We start from the raw sequence: 18124 nt of genomic DNA on the forward strand, positions 1-18124 counted from the left end.
GTGGAAAGAGGCACCGAGTTCTATTGCCTAGAGAGGTAAAGGTGGCAAAGGGGAAAGCGGGTCTGTGTATTCTGTAATTGATTTTGCTTTCCAGTCTGCCTGGTGGTTTGCCGCATGTTAATCTCCTTGTTTAATTGCCCCACATTGAGGCGCATTGTAATGCTGAAGGTGAAACATGAGAAATAGGAGCTTATGAAGTTTAATTCTCATACATACATTGTTATTCTTTTTTGAAATATAAAAGATCGTTTATCCTTCTCTTATTGTCTGCATACAAATTAAATGATCGTTAATGGACTATCCATACATCAGAAAGCCTCTTTAAAATTTTTTAGAGTAGCTTATGAATTTGAATTTTTCCACTTATGTGGCTTTAATGTAAAATGTAGTCTTTCCTTCTAGTACAAGAGCGAAAATAGAAACCTTTTAGTCTTTCTGGCCCCAGAGTATCGCCATCTACATGTTTGAGCTTCAGTTGCATGTGTCTCTCACCAGTAAAATAAATTTTGAAATACAGACTGAGAATATTTAAATCGAATGAGCTAAGAAAAATTAGGTCCTGATACAGTATTTAAATTTCATGTCCTAAATACAGTCTTTGTCACATCAAATAGAATTCAAAATTAATTTTATGTATTTAAAGAAAAAAGTATACATTTTCACTTTCCGCATATTTTATTTAGAAATCGATCTACACGTAACATCGTTGCCTTTGCCTAAGATTATTTTATGTTTGCTGCATGTCTCATTGTGTGAAAATTTTCATGATCAGAATTTCAGTGTTTAAGGAAGGAATTTTAACATGCGTATGAAGGAATGAAAGTACAATTATATTACACCTTTTAATGTGTTCAAACATTTTAAATGAGCCTCTTTTTTTAATTAATTAATTTCTTTTTTTAATACGAAGTTTATTCTCAAATTGGTTTCCATACAACACCCAGGGCTCCTCCCAACAGGTGCCCTCCTCCATGCCCATCCCCCCACTCTTCCCTCTCCCCCACCCCCCATCCACCCTCAGTTTATTCTCGGTTTTTAAGTGTCTCTTATGGTTTGGCTCTCTCCCTCTCTAACTTTATCTCTTTTTGGCCTTTTGGCTACGATCGAGTGTAGTATCTGTTCTTATCAGTTTAAATGAGCCTCTTTAAATCCAGATTTCCGTATATATATTTTAGTGTTTGCATTCCTAAGACGAATTAAACGCTTTATGGCCAGGACAAAATTTAGGAATGTTATGGAAATATCTCATTTTGAAATAAACCCAGTATTGATATCCAGTGTTTTTGAAATCATAGCATCATTTAATTTTAATTTTTTTTCAACGTTTTTATTTATTTTTGGGACAGAGAGAGACAGAGCATGAACGGGGGAGGGGCAGAGAGAGAGGGAGACACAGAATCGGAAACAGGCTCCAGGCTCCGAGCCATCAGCCCAGAGCCCGACGCGGGGCTCGAACTCACGGACCGCGAGATCGTGACCTGGCTGAAGTCGGACGCTTAACCGACTGCGCCACCCAGGCGCCCCGATAGCATCATTTAATTTTAAAATATTAATCAATTCTCAAAATTTCAGCAAACATAACAGCCCTTCAGAAGCTTGTCCGTTTCTGTAAAGCAGCCACATCCAATATAAGAATTAACTAGTGTTTGTGATAAGTGCATATATGTCACTGGATTGGAACGTGGCACAGTTTTATGTAGCAGGACCTCTCTTATCTCTGCTGGCTGGATGTGATTGCCACATGATTCCTGAGGCCTTCTGTTAACACTCTCCAGGATAGTTCTCAACACAAGTGGGGAAGAACATTGAGAGACAAAGAAAAGGGGAGAAAATAAGGAGAAAGGAAGATGAGAAGGAGCAGGGAGAAAGAGGAGGAGTGATTTAGATGGACTGTGACTTCGTAAGTGGATGGCAGATGGAAAATAAATGGAAGAAAGGACAACGCAGTGGAGTTTATGCAAAAACATTTCCATCTAAGCTAGTGGAAAAACGGAATTCATTACAGAGGCATGTGTGTGTTTTAGGAATAGAATATATATATATATATATATATATACACACACACACATATATAGGCATGTATATATATATATAACCACACTTCCATTTTTATATTTTTAGCTAATTTTTACTTTTCTGTGCTATTAATACTGGAAAATTATACATATAATTGCAATAGCTATCATGGGCGTTTCAAAAGAATGTATTACCTATTTTCTTTGTTTGATAGATAAACAATAAAATGTTTTTTGTAAACTTATGGTAATAAGGTGTACGTTTTTTCCCCCAAATTGTAATATAAGTATTTTTATCAAATCAGTCATAACATCTCAATTAGCCAGGGGTATTCCACGATTAAAAAAAATGCCTCGTGTTTAATTTTTAAAATCTGAAAATACTAGCTGAATAAGGTCTTGATTACTACAAAATAGGCTTAAAATGTTAAAAAGGAGTACTTTGCTCTGAAGATCAAACCATCTATTTTTATTTTGAGGAAGAAGTTCACGAGAAGCGGCTACACTCTTTCCAGCATGCTTTTGCCACACAAGGATTTGAGCTGTCCGTAGCGGAATGTCCTAAATTACTCCCTGTGATTTAATACTGTTTCTTAAATATGGAGGAGCCTGTTGCCAGAGGCAGAATCCAGCATATATGCTCTTGTCAATATTTTCCTTAATATCCTCAAGTTGCGAGAGACAAGTGCCTGAGAGAATTTATATTTCTGCTTGAAAATGTTATTGATTTTAGGAGTCTTCTAAAAGTGAATAGATGGTGGGACCAAGTCCATTGTATGTGGTTTTCCTGCTAACAATTTCCAAACAATTACTGCTAACTATATTGATACCCTTTTAGTTTTGTTCTTGATCACTGTGTGATATTTCTGATTAACAATAACTACTAAAAATCAAGAAGTACAAAGGTTGGATTTTCTTACTGCGGGGCCAATCAAAGGCTAATGTTATTTAAGACGCATGCCAGAAAGATCGATAGCTCAGTGGGTAACATCTTTATCAGCTCACATTGCAATTCTCAGGGAGGATGCATCGCATGGCTACTCACATGGCTATTGACACGGCCGAGTCCTCACTGGCCATTGGTCCGAGATAGTATTTCCTTGCTCTGGGGTTTCCCTATAGTTCACAGTATGAGAACTGACTTCCATTAGAGCAAACAAGAGACAGAGAGAGAGACAGAGAGAGAGAGAGACAGAGATGGGAAAGTGTGGAAAAGGAGAGAACAAGATGGAAGCCACTGTCTCTCTAGCAAATTTTGGAAGTAACGTTCCATTGTTATTGCCGGAAGTGAGTCACTATTTGTTAGAAGTGAGCTACGGGTGTAGCTCACACTGCAGGGGAGGCAGTTACACCAAGGACATGAATACTATCAAGGGTGGGGGGTACATGCAGGGCATTCTTAGAGGCTACTTACTGCATGGTGTTTGAATCTCTGTATGTAGGTTTCATAGATCACTAATCTTTGGTATTTGTATCAACCTTTTGGAATAAAAACAAGAACAAACACCAACACAAAGGTCTGTAGTTTAGTGCATTAAAACAATAACAATGTACATCTCTCGCATTTTTGTTGGCTAATTGGTTCCTCTGCTTCATGTGATGATGGCCTGAGCACTGAGTTGGTTCAGTGTCCTCACTCCCATGCCAAGCAGTTGGTGTTGGCCATAAGCTGGGAATTCAGCTGGGGCTGTTGCCTGGGGAGACCTGGTTCTCTTCCATGTGGCCTTTCCATGTAGTCTGTTGACTTTGCTCTCAGTATGTTTGCTGGGCTCTGTAAGAGGGAACAACCCAAGAGTGAATGCTCCGAGGAAGGAAGCAGACACTGCCGGTCTGTTAACATCTGGCTTCAGAAGTGCAGGATGGCACACATTTCTGAGTGCAGGGGCCACCTCAGGTTCAAAGGGAAGGCACATAACGTCCACTTCTTGATGGGCAACTGTCATCTCTATAACTGGAGAAGAAGAATTCTGCTGGAGAGCATCTTTGAAGATTGGCTACCTCAGTGTGACCCCTGGCTGTAACTATCCACATACTTGCCACAAGCTAAAGGTGCTCACCCCATTCAGGAGCCTCCAAGTGTCACCTCCTATGACACAACTTGAAGCCTAATATCCTGTCATCTATATATTGGGTCCAAGTGCAGATGACACGGCGTGTCAGCACCCCACTGGCACAGCTGTTCAGATGCAGCTCCCTGGGTGGCCAGACCTGTAAACTAAAAACTCACATTATCTGCGCTCCTGTCCATCCCACCCTCCCACCTAACGTGCAACAGTGAGACCCGTATGGAAAACCATAATTAGAAACCTCCCATTAGAAAGAGGAATATCGGGAGGCTCACAGTACTGTCATTCATAGTAATTCTAGAATCCAGCCTGACATGAGTTACCATTTCTTATGATTGGCAGCAGGAAATTTTCCTTGTTTGGGGCTGCAGTGGCTCTGGACTCTGGGCTCGGAGCTCTGATTTTGGAGGCTTCCTTCCCCCTCAAAGCAGCCCATGTTCTCAGGGAGTAGGCTTGTCGGCATCCTTCCTGACTAGAGGAGGTTAGCACCCTGGAGGCCTCTTTCCATTTTGAAGTTTCTCTGCCCCTTTGAATCAAAGCTGGTATAAGAGTCAGCAGGACTTTGAGGTTTACTGTGTCACACAACATGATCCACTCCAGCTTGCTTTGGGGAAATGCGCTTAAGATCCTCTGAGACAGCTGCCGAGCTGAGGAGTCACCTGAGGTGCCCCTTCTCTCTGCAGTTAACCAACAGTCACAGAACTGTTCTGCTCTCCCACAAAGGAGAGGGTCCACTGTCGGCACTCTGGATTGATTGCCCCCAACTTTGATTTTACTTCTAGAATAATTTTCAAGTTGAAGAAGTAAGAAATAGACAAATGATAATGGAGTCCTGAGTTGGCAAAGTCTCCCCTTGATTCTGATGAAAAGTTCCTGTCACATTGATCTGTATCTGTACCTTATCATATGCACCTAAGAGAAAGCATTTGACACTCAGCTTTTTTTCTAGAAATCGCCTCAGTGAAACCCCCAAGTTCATGGACTGCATTGCCATTTTCTGTGTTACCCAGGCAACAGTGTCGCCACATGTTCCACCATGAAATAACACAGGTGTCTGTAAAAGCCCAGTAAGATTTTTCTAAGTGTTCTTCCAGCCACCATTGGTAATTTTCTCAAGGGGTTTCTGACCTCCAACTGACTACCCAGTTCCAAAGCAGAAAATGGAATTCTTTTTCAGTGGAGGAGTAACAATGTCCATTACCATCAGCAGTGGACGAGAGCTCTCATCCCACACCCTCACAAAAACTTGATGTCAATCTTAATCTGTGTTTCTGATTAGTAACTGTGTAATGGGATGACATAGTTGTGTTAATTATTGTCCAATTGTTGAGTAATAATAAGATTAAGTAGCTTATATTATGTTTCCTGGACACCTGGATTTTTTCTTGTGTGAAATACCTGTTCAGAACTTTTGCCCATTTTATATTATGTTGTCTCTCACATACTGTCAGTCTGTAGATACTCTGGATGTTAGGATTTGAATATGTGTTGATAATATCTTCTTGCAGGTGTGACTCGAGTTGGCACTCACCTTCTAGCATGCTGCATACATCATTCCAGTGTCTTCTGGATTCTGTTGAATACAAGTGTTAGTTCCTTTGAAGAAATTGCTTTTCTTTTTCGTGGGCTATTTTAAATATGTTCTGTCTCTCAACAGCTTTTAAAACTCTGAATAAATTGTCTCTTTAAATATTGTATGCCCTCCATTTTCTTCTCTTTTTATAAATCTGATATGATTAGCATCTCCCACTCTGCCTTGTTTTTTGCTCCCACCCAAAAGTGGTATTCGGAGTCATATGGTAATTATATTTTTAATTTTTTTAGGAACTGCCATAGTGTTTTCCATAGGCACTGTACCACTTTACCTTCTCACCAACAGTGCACAAGAGATTTAGTTACTTCACAACCTCACCAACACTTGTCATTTCTGTTTTATTGATAGTAGCCATTCTAATGGGTATGAGGTGATATCTCATTGTAGTTTCGTTTGCTTTTCCCTAATGATGAATGTGTGATATTGAGCATCTTCTCATGTGTTTATTAGCTATTTGTATATCTTCTTTGGAGAGAGGTCTTTTCAAGTCATTTGTCCATTTTTGAATCGTGGGTTGTTGTTTTTTTGTTGGTGGTGTTGTCTCATTTTAGGACTTCTGTACCCATTCTGGACGTTAGTCCCTTATTAGATACCTGCTTTGCAAATATTTGCCTCATTCAGTGGATTGACTTTTTATTCTGTTGATATTCTTTTGATGCATAAATTTTTTTCGAGTTTCATGAAGTCCAATTTGTTTATTTTTTTTCTCTTGTTTCCTGTGCCTTTGGTATCATATCCAAGAAATCTTTACCAAAGTCAGTGTCATCAAGATTTTAACCAATGTTTCCTTCTTAGAGTTTTATAGGTTTAGGTCTTACATGTAGGTCTTTGATGTATTTGACTTAATTTTTGTACATGCTAGATAAAGGTCCAAATCCACTATTTTGCACATGGATATTGAGTTTTCCCAGAACCAGTTGCTGAAAATGCGGCCCTTCCAACATTAAATGTCTTGGCACCATTGGCAAAAATCACGTGACCGTAGATGAGAGGATTTCTTTCTTTCTTGTGTGTCACTTTAGCTCAAATATTATACACAAAGCACTGGACGGAAGGGGGTCTAAGGCAAAGAGACTGGCTAGGATTCTGGTACCCTAAGGTGAAGGAGGCCAGGAGTAAGAAGACCATGGTAGATTGGAAAGGGGGATTAGTAGTGAGACATTTTACAAAGACTATTTGAGAGCTCTTGGTATTTTTTTTGGTGAAAGCAAAAGTGTGAAGGAGTCAAGTTAATTTTGTTTTAGAAGTTTTCAGCTCAGGTAATCAGGAGAAGTCTAGTGATGGATAAAATGAAAAGTCTAGAGGAATAAAACTGATAGAATCCCCCATCAATTACACTCTCTGACTAAACAAGAGAGACCTAATTCTCTGCTTTCAACTTAAGAATTCTGATATTGATTTGTATTGCTTTAGACCATTACTTTGGGGAAACCTTGCATTATTTTCACACCTCTTAATGAAATAGCTTTAGTGCTCTTATATTTGAATGACAGAAAAATGAGCAAAGGGAATGCAGATTTATCAAGTGTCTCAATAAACCGCTGAGTCTTTAACTGCAGTTTCAAGGGAAGCGAAGCATTTAAGGTTTGGTAACATAGCACCAGCTCTACAGTTACACAAATATTTTTTAAATGCCAATGGAAAGAGATGTCAGTACAGCACTGTTAAATGTTCTAAGACTTACATTTCAATAGACACATCGAGTTGTGTTTGACCTAGGCCGGAAACATGGATTTTTTTTTTTATGTTTTTAATGTTTTATTTATTTTTGAGAGAGAGAGAGAGACAGAGCATGAGTGGGGAGGGGCAGAGAGAGAGGGAGACCCAGAATCTGAAACAGGCTTCAGGCTCTGAGCTGTCAGCACAGAGCCCGACGCAGGGCTCGAACTCACAAACTGTTAGGTCATGACCTGAGCCAAAGTTGGACACTTAACCAACTGAGCCACCCAGGTGCCCCTGGAAACGTGTTTGATTCTTGCAATCCTTAGATGACAGATTTGGGTCCAAGTGGACCCTGACAGTCCAGCTCTGTCTGGAGATCCCACATCTATAATTCTTTCCGGTCCCCAAGATGGAGGCTAAACTTTCGAGAAATAATTCTTTCTCAGAGGCCGAGGAATTTAAGAAGCCGTAGTCTAATTTTCTTCACATGGGTTCAGAACTTGTGTTGACTGATCCCTTGTGTTCTCAAGTGAAACGCTCATTAAAAACCACCGGTTTCAGCCACTCATTCCAACCTTAGGAATTGCTGTGATATTGGAGAAATTAGTTCCAGGGGGACAAAAAGAAATGCAAGAAATGCAGATGAAATGATTCAGGATTTTTGTTTTTGTAACTGTTTAATCCCCCTATACTTAAATGGACCGAAGTTACCTGCTAATGAAGAAGGAAGTACATAGTGGGCTCTCCAGTTCTGAGACAGGTGCATGCATCTAGAAGTCTCTGAAATCTCCAGCTGTGATACTAGGTAGAATGCTTTTTGTAAATGGATTCATACATATTCAAATGAGCTCAATTCTACCATTATCTAAAACTAGGGTATAGATTCTGAGCTAAATTGACATAAAAGGGCTTTTTATACCTAGTATATGTTGTCATATGTTAAAGGAAAAGTGGATGTCTGGGCATTTACTGGGTATCTGTCCTTATTTCGATATTTGTAAATATGCATCAGGAACTGCATTATGAGTTTTCTGCAGGGATTGTCCATCTTACCTCAGGCATCTGAGGAAACGAGAGTAATTCTTCATGAACCCCAAAGCTACGATGCTTCCTAACAGAAATAAGTACAATATGCAGAATAGACAGTGAGGTTACACGGTGGGATTTGACTTGTAAATATGGTTTTAGAGCAACAATAATATTTTAGGCATGTTTTAAAAAGTTTCGAAAAGTTTAGGTATTACTATATCCGTTTACCACCCGGGAGCTAAAATTCTAAAGTGTACATGAACAGAATAACGTATAGAGCACTTTAGGAAATCTGTATCTTATCCGTTACCTGGCTCATTTTCGTAAGTTCTCTGCTTTGGACAGTTGATATTTCTACCCTAATTTATTAGAAAAGAGGCAATTGATACCTTAGAAGGTAGAATTCTCTCAGGAATCGGTGCTGCCTCACGCAGGTTTAGCATCATTCAATGTTTCTGGTGAATTCTTCCTCATGAAATTCATATTTGACCTCCTCTCTGATGTTTTGTATGTTTCGGTTTTGCTTTTAGGGTCGTTTCCTCTAACATAATATGGTTTCAGAGGGTTTTCTTCCATGTTTTACTGCCTCACTGGAAAATCATTTTGGGTCCTCTTAACCTCAGCCTTCCCACATGATGCGTCGCGCACACGTGGCTTTTAGAAGAAGTGCGTGGCTGGGTTTTGTGGGTTCAAAGTGCAGAAGGATGGCTAGAGTTCCCTGATTCTGACCTGGGTCAACGGAGATGAGAGTTGGGGGTTAAAACTAGGACACGCTTCCTTTCGAAGACAGAACACAGTAGCTCCAACTCTTCGTCCGGATGGGCGACAGTTCGTGCTGTTATGTCATCCCCTGAGCATCCCCAGGACGGATCAGGGGATGAATCACGCATGCTCTCATGAGAATCTCCTGCAGGGCCAGCGCTTGGCATTTTGCATTTGTTCTTTCCCCCCCCAGCCCCGCGATGGCTCCGCTTGCCCTTGTGCACTGCTAGCCCCTGGCATAAAAACTCCACAGTCCTTGCCAAGGGCACCAACAGAGGACGCTCCCACGGTCTCCAACTAGAGGCCGTTCCAGCTCCATTTAGAACCGGCTAAGGCTCATCAAATCGAGTGGAAGCACGAGAAGTCTTGTCTTGAAGCTACACGTGCACGGCTTGCACACCTTTATTCCGTCCGCGGCATATTTAGTTAGCTGTCACTTACAAGGCTTTCTCACGATACTTGCATTGCTATTTTCAAAAAAGATTTGGGAAAACGTAACTTTTTCTCGCGTACGTATTTTTTTTTCACTTTCAGTGACAATTTGTTTAGCTTACAGTGACACAGCGGGATAAAAGAGGCTGATGCGAGGATAATGCCATCCCCTAGCATGCGCGCGCGCGCACACACACACACACACACACACACACAACTTGTGGTGCCACCCGCACGTTCAATTCTTGGCATGTCAGAGCCAGGAATATCTTCCTCCTCGGTAGCCAAGTATCACACCTGCTAGCCCGGGCCCAAACTCTCAAGTTCACCCACAAGACGTCATTTCCTGCTCCTCTCTCGTAGTTATGAGCCTCAGAGGCAAGTGCTGTACTCCCTGTCGTAGTATTTGCTCCAAACTCTCCTATGGTCAAGAATCCTGTCCCTCCCTGATTACTATGAAATAACATTTTTTTTGTAAAAAAGTTCTTTTATTTCCATAGAGTTGACACACAAGGTGACATTAGTTCCCTGTGTACAACACAGTGACTCGACTTCTGTATACGCTGTGTCACACTCACCTTCGGTGTAGCTACGACCTGTCACCGTACAGCTCTCTTACGGCCTCATCCACTGTACTCGCTCCACTGTACCTTTTGTTCCTGTGACTTACTCGTTCCAGAACCGGAAGCCTGTATCTCCCCTGTGCGTACTGATAAGCATTGCTGAGTGTTGGGAAAACGGGAAACGTGAAGTAACTGAGAAAGAAGAGGGCGTTGGGGGTGTTCATTTGCTGGGAGGGTCAGCATTTGTTGTGCCAGCAAGAAATGCCCTATTAAACCAGGTCTATGAAAAAGATGGCTTGAAAGATGGACTCATTTATTTGAGGTTTCATGTGATTTAGGAGGTACTTAGCTGGATGAGCGAACAGGGGCTTCTGGGAGAATTCGGGGGGTGGGCGTTGCTAATGATCAAGAACTTGCTTGGTTTCCTTTGCATTCAATATGGAAACACCAAACACGTTTGGACAATTGAGGATTTTTTTTTAATTGCCTTCATTACTCTTTTGCTTTTCTGAAGATTTCTTCTTCCCTTCGTCCTGCAAGTTTTTTTTTTTTGTTATTCTACATGGCCAATGCATTTTCCCCATAGAAGAATATTGCTATCTTGTGACTATCTATCAAAAACAAACCTTGCAAAAGCCTGTTTAACGTGAGCACGAGCAAAATCAATATTCTTTGCATACATTTTGTAAAAGAGAATTCTGTCTTCTCAATTTATTTAAAACTGTGAATACAAGCATCGTGAGAAAGCTTCCTGTGTTACAGCTTAATAAGTAAAATGAGGAAACAAAACTTCTGTACAAGCCATGCAAATACCGGTAATATATTAAAGGGCTTGTAAAATTCTTCCCTGAAATTCTTTAGGTTTCCATTTCTAAATCCCATATATGAGTAAATTTTATGTTAAACCGGAAGTCATGATATGCAAACTCTGTGCCCACCTTACAACCCTTGGGAAGAGAAACTCTATTGTGAAGTTGTAACTGCCAGCCTCATACTTATCGATAACAGTAACCTTGGAAAATGCTTAAAATGTTATACTATGGATTCTCTGTTAAAGCAATGTTCCTTCTAGACAAGACTGAAAGGAATCATATTATTAAAATAATATGTTGATGTAAGCTATTTTAGTACTGCACTGTCAAGATTTTTTGCAATTGCTTTTAAAAACGGCATCTTAAATTCAGTTAACTGATTGCAAAAACTACAAAGTCAGTATTTTTCAATCTTGAGTAGGAAACAGGGAGCCAACGCTGAGATGGGTCACAGACAAGGAGGGAATGCTAGAGACAGTGACCTGGCCATTGGAGTGGCAGTTAGTTTCCATACGAGAGCTGATTGAATGCAGATATACCCACAGATATCACAGGACTTTCCAAAGTAAATAGACGTGAGACGTGGAGACATTATATAGCTTATGACAGAATTCAGGATGTGTGAAATTATGGAAGCTTGAGGGAAATACTTTCTCCAAGATGATCCTGTTGGGGAGTTGAGCTGTGCCTTGCAAAACATATCAAAGTATCGAAGTTGAGTTTTATAATCAGAGGGTTTTATAGTTCTATTTGCATGGCCAGGTCAGGCAATTACATTCTCCCATAAACTGTTGTTAGAGCAATACCACTGTTTTGTGATGTAATGGCATCCGTGAACTGGAAAAAGCCTAGACCAACCACATTTTCAGCTCAGGAAAAATACATTCCAGACGTATTGAATGATTGGTTTAACATTGTACGTTAGCTATAAAACTTCTAGGTTTCTGCTCAAAACAAGTTGCATTTTCTATAGTAATTGAACCTCCATTTTGTTCATTTATAAGATGAATATGCCTCTGACTTGACTCAGTTGTAGTCTAATCGGGTAAATATTCATTTACTGAAAGTCCGTCTACAATCTGGCTGGCATTGTGGAAATCTCTTTCAAGTATGAAATAAATGCGTCGCATGGCCCCGAGTTAATAAGTTGCAATTTCGAGTTTTGTTGCAAGAAGGCGTTGACCCACGATACAAAGGTGGGGTTGGCCAGGACAGAAGTTCTGCAATATTTTGGTCTTAAAACATCTGTCCTCTCGGGAAACAACTGAAGACTTCATAGGGCTTTGGCTTATACGGCTGTGTCATTCAATGCTCATTACAGTAGAAATTCAAGCTAATAGCATTTTAAATTTCTATTTGTTAATTCATAGAAAAATTACACTAATAAACCTATTCTGTGTTATTTTAAAAGCATTTTAACAGCATCGATTGAAATTAAAATATTAATTAATAAATATTAAAATAATACTTAGAAGAATTACATTGCTTTATGTTTCTGGAATTCTGTTTAATGTCTGGCTTCTTAGACAGCTGGATTCTCAACATCTACTTGTTTATTAAATGTGTTGCATTGTATTCTTAGGGTTGAAGTATATGAAGAAAATTCAAAAAAAAAAATTCAAAAAAAAAAAAGAAAATTCAGTCTCACGAGATAATGTAGCTGAAAAAGAGAAGAGTGTTTTCATAGACTTTTCAGATAGATTCTACCTCAAACCTCCGAAAGTGATAGCTCCTTAAAGGTTAGTTGCAGTGAGGAATGCGAAACCATATCAGTGATTTTTTTTGTATTCTGTTACATTAATATCTATCTTTTTTTTACCCATGCCTGAGTTTTTAACATTTGACAGTTAGTGGATCACTGTTTTACAGATCTTCCAAATGTTGACCCAGTCCATTGTTGCACACCAAAAATTATATTTGCACATTTAGTCAACAGTCACATTTAAAAATGCTTTTAAGTATTGAGAAGCTGTCGGATGCCCAGTGATGGATACGATTTTCTTTGCTGGAAGCTTGAATTTTATCATTGGCAGCAAATATTATCAGTTGTTTTCCTTAAAGTCAACAGATTCACTATGTTCGTTCTGCAGAAAAGACAGGCCCTTGAAATTTTAGATTGAAAAGAGTGGCAATTTTTAGTGCTTTGTCAAGGAGATTTTGAAATAAAACAGTTCTTTGCCCGCACAAAGGTGTAATGATGAGTTATACAACGAATACGAATGGCTGTGGTTTGGTACCATTGTCTTGAAACCTGCTAAGGCATCAGAAGTTTTATTTACCATTGCGTTTGCAACGTCAATGCAAATGTCAACACAGATGTTCCAGCATCACTCAGAACATTCAAAAGTTTGCTAACAACTGGAATATTGCAGCACGACTTGCATTTGTTGGCAAGCAGCTACTTAGGAGGCCTTTGGTGATTGGTTCACGCTGACGCTGATGAGTTCGAGCAAAAGCAGCGGCTCAACCATGTCTGAACATCTACTTGTTACCCAGAAGTAAAAGTCTGTCGACAAGGTACTAACTCTTTCTTCTCGTGTAAGGCTAAAACTTTCAATCTCCGGGTGGTTGTGTGGTTAGAAAGCAGCAGAGTCTGCTGACTTCTTTCTTTCCTGACTACTCAGCCAGTAGATATTCAGCAGTGGTCGCTTTGCATTGCTTCCCGAGGCCCCTCATGTCTCGTGGGAGCTACTCCAGCCACGTGTGAGCTACTCCAGCCACGGCAGGACAGTAACTCCCTTTGCAACATGCTTCAGGGCCTTTATCATTTTTAGTTTCAAAAGGGTGCTAAAAGATCTTTGACCTTTGGAAAAGGCTGATTAGATCTACATCTAAAATATTCAATCCTTTTGAGAACAGCTGTTGATCTCAAAATAATGTTGCAATCAAACTGCCACGATAAAACTGCCAGAAAATATTTTTCTGCCCCAATCACAATAAAACAAACGATTCGCATGTATGAAGCTGAAGGAATGATGGCTTTTGTCATGATTTCATTTATTATGTACGGCTTTCCCTTTTAATCTGGAGTCGACCTCTCCTCTTCATGAGTAAGATACTCCTTTGGAATATTAGTGTCGTCCTTTTCTCCAGTTTTAGACGTAGACCATGGAGTGGTGGTGGAGAAAGTCAGCCTCTCGATCTCCTTCATCTCTGGCAAATGTCCCTCCTCACGGGAAGAAGAATATTACAAATATATTTCTTTTATTTCAGGGGAAATATTGAATTTCAGAATATTCATACATTTAGATACAGTTTTTAAAACTAGAAAAAAAATTTAAACATTTTTACACATATACGTAATTCTGAAATAAGACAGAAAATGTCCTGAATTTTGGTTGTGCTTCCGTGTAAGTTCAAGACGTAATTCTAGATTTCGTTTTTTTAAATTTTCTTTTAACGTTTATTTATTTTTGAGAGAGAGACAGAGCGTGAGTGGGGGAAGGGCAGAGAGAGAGGGAGACACAGAATCCGAAGCAGGCTCCAGGCTCCGAGCGGTCAGCACAGAGCCCGACGCGGGGCTCGAACCCACGGACCGCGAGATCATGCCCTGAGCCGAAGTCGGACGCCCAACCGACTGAGCCACCCAGGCGCCCCAAGACGTAATTCTAGATTTCAACATAACAACGTATTGGACAAAAATCAGGTTGCAGAGATTACAGCAGGGAAAATTAAAGCTAGCCCAATAAAATCCTTGAGAATAAACGGGATTAATCTCTGAAAATGTACATCACTTATAGCCTAAACCCACTACCTTAGAGTGTTCTGGAAAACACAGGCAAATATTTTAGTAACCGTAATAGTGATGATGTCATCACATATCATGTCTGGAAACTGCCGTACATTCCCGAGAAACTGAGAATGTGGAACGGTAACATTTTAGCAGTAGTATGAACGTAGTTTGACTTTTGCCATAGAATAAAAAATCGAAAAGCTCAGTGATCTCCGGTAACTGAAGTTAATTCTTGCTTCTGTGGTCTAATCAGAGTCAAGGAAGAGGCAGTACAACACATCTTCTTCCAGGAGCTGAAGCTGGTGCAATTCCGCACCTTCACTGGGTGGCTTTTGAGGTGGACCGTGGAAGACGGAAGAGGGATTTTTTTCCGGTAGTTTTTATGAGCTCAGCCTTCAAGTGAAGTTCAGCCACTTTGTCCACATTTCATTGCGCAGAACTTGGTTCCACAGCTACCCACAACTGCAAGGGAGGTTGGGGGGAACGGAGTCAGCTGGGTGCCCAGAAAGAGATTTGGGTTTGGTTTAGTAGAGATTATTCTCTCAAATAGCACCTAAGTTGATAATTTACTGTGAGACCCTCTGGGAAAGATGTAGTTATACGTGTAGTAAGTATGTCAACAGTATAACAAAATCAACCTCATATTAAGTAACTATTTTTTTTATATATACACAAATAAATACGTTAGATTCAACCATATTTATGGGGCACCCACCATGCTCAAGCAATGTTCTAGGTCTTGGAGAGAGAGAGAGGAACAACAGGTAAGAAGTCCCTCAGAGGGTGTGCTTTGTTATAGTCTGGTGGGAGGAGATGGCCAATAGAAGAGCAAACAAATAGAGGTGTCTGGGTAGCTCGTGGGTTAAGCGTCTGACGCTTGATTTACACTCAGGTCACCATCTCAAGGTTCGTGAGTTCAAGACCTGCCTCGGGCTCTACGCTAACAGCGCAGAGCCTGCTTGGGATTGTCTCTCTCTCTCTCTCTCTCTCTCTCTCTGCCCCTTCCCCACATGCTCTTTGCTCTCTTTCGAAATAAATTTTAAAAAGCTTAAAAAAGAAAAGAAAAGTAAATAGTAAAACAATAGTGGATTTTGATCAAAGAAGTGGTGAAGGGAGAAAAGAAAGTGAGAGGCAGGGCTACTTTGGAGACGCTCATCCAGGAAGGCTTTCCTGAGAAAACAACACTCCAGTCATGAGATGAAGAAGGAGAAAGATCCACCCACGGGGTGGTAGTTGGGCGGGACAGTACAGGCAAGGAAGAGAGGCAGGTCACATACTGGAGGAACAGGAAGTGTTGACGTGTCTTGAGAGGAGACAGCAAAGTCAAGAGCAGGCAAGGCATTGGGCCAGGGGTCAGGGGCAAGGGCACACGGAGAATTACAGTCCTTTCAAAACAGCTGTGATTTTATCCCATGGGCAATGGAATGTCAGGTGAGTATTACGATTTGATTTATATTTTTCAAAGCTTATTCGGATTGCTTAGTGGAGAACGGATTTGGGCAGATTCTGGGTAGAAGATGGCTTTCCAAGTCTAGCTTCGTTGTGCTTCTGCATAGTAACTTCTATCATTGCCCCCAAACAACCTGGGACCAAAAAATCAATCTTCGTGTTCTTAAATTCGGTCTAGGCTGCTTTAAAAAATTATCGTGTCGTTTATTTTCTGTGTATTTTGCAGGTCATGGGGGCCATCTGTTATTGTCACTGTGAAATTACTGATGGCTAACTCGAATGAAAGTGCAGAAATGATTTTTTTCCTGAAGTTTTTTTTCTCCCCCCCCCCCCATTTTTTTTTTTTTAACCATCAGCACTCTCACCATTAATACAAAGACAAAAATAAATTTTCAACTCCCAGAACTGGCATTTCTCTCAACGTTGCCCGACATGAGTTATAAAAATGACAAATGTTAGCCTTCAGACCAGAAAATAGAATACCAACTACCCTTCCACAAGAATCACAAGAACAGCCACACAAGGCTGAAACATTGTAATCGGTGATGACGATTATTAAGCATTATGCAAAATAGTAAAACCGATATAATGGATAATAAAGAATCTGGATAACTGAGGTGGGCAAGGTTGGTGTAAAAATAAGGAAAGATATTTGGTGTCTTCAATACCAAGAATACAGCTTAATGGTGACAACCAATCTGAGCAATTCTGTACAAAACATAGTTCTTTTGTGGTACAAAGTAGATAATAAATATACATTTTTAAAGAATAACCAAATATCCATTAATTTAGACGAGGGAAAAAAAAGTACTTGGGGGTATCCTGACCCAAACTGACTAGATCATCGTCATTTCTGCTCCTTTCATAAAGATTGCCTACAAATACTTCTTCCTCCCTCCTTCCCTCTCTCTTTTCCTTTTTCTTTCTTTTCTCCCTCCTTTCCTCCCTTCTGTCCTTCCCTTTCTCTTTTTTTCCTTTCTTTCTTCTAAAAGGTAAGAGGACTGTTTTCAAAATAATTATACAAAGGAATTTATATCTTGATTCAAAATGTTGGGGCACCTGGGTGGCTCAGTCGGTTGGGCAGCCGACTTCGGCTCAGGTCATGATCTCGCGGTCTGTGAGTTCGAGCCCCGCGTCGGGCTCTGTGCCGATAGCTCAGAGCCTGGAGCCTGTTTCAGATTCTGTGTCTCCCTCTCTCTGACCCTCCCCCGTTCATGCTCTGTCTCTCTCTGTCTCAAAAATAAATAAACGTTAAAAAAAATTAAAAAAAAAAAAAACAAAAAAAAACCCAAATGTATTACCACATTATAATTGTGTTCTACGATAAAGTATGTCTAAATAGTTGACATAGCTAAATTGTAGCCTGGCTAATCCAGGCCGTTTAGTTTCAATATATCAGTACGCATCACTGTTTAACAAAACTAGGAAAAAAAACCGTAATGAAGATAAGTACGGTAATACAGTCAGCCTGAAGCCATGGGCCTCGTGTATCCAAGGATAGACACATACAAAGAAGTGCCCTTGGATACACACAGACATCTATGCACACACAGCCTTGATATCCAGAAATAATTGCCTCCTGAGAGTTGCTACCCTTTCATATTTCAGTCCTCGACTGTTGATGAGCAGTGTCTCCCAACATATTTCTAACTTTATAAGATTTTTAATTTATAGCCAATACCATAGTAGTAAAAAGAAATTAAATGTCAAAGTCACCTTTTAACTTGGATACCAGGTGTCTCCAAGAAAAATCATAGCCTTCATGCCTCTACCCGTAAGTTAAGGAAAATCCAACTCAAAGTGACAGGTTATAAGGACGTACATTGTTGCAAAAAGCAAAAGGCCCAGAGAAGTGTGACTATGGAGTAGTTGAAGAGGGTGCACCAGGGAGATCCATAAGGACTCATGGTTCTCCATGGTTCCATTCTGCTCAGCCTTAAGGTTAGCATCTTCTCACATTAGCGCCTGTCAACCTCATAAGCTGACCACCATGCATGACCCCAGCGG

General features: G+C 40.3%; 1 protein-coding gene and 1 pseudogene across 1 annotated transcript in view; both read left to right on the forward strand.

Annotated features, from left to right (window-relative positions):
* Positions 1-18124, forward strand: part of NETO1 (neuropilin and tolloid like 1) — a 110195-nt gene that overhangs the window by 48014 nt on the left and 44057 nt on the right. The gene's annotated exons all lie outside the window — the stretch shown is intronic.
* LOC124517172 (uncharacterized) lies at positions 1078-1207 on the forward strand (annotated as a pseudogene).

This window comes from Lynx rufus, unplaced genomic scaffold (assembly GCF_022079265.1).
Source record: "Lynx rufus isolate CCGP_SWC_20201006 ecotype Redwood Valley unplaced genomic scaffold, mLynRuf1.p SCAF_20, whole genome shotgun sequence".
NCBI classification, from domain to species: Eukaryota; Metazoa; Chordata; class Mammalia; order Carnivora; family Felidae; genus Lynx; species Lynx rufus.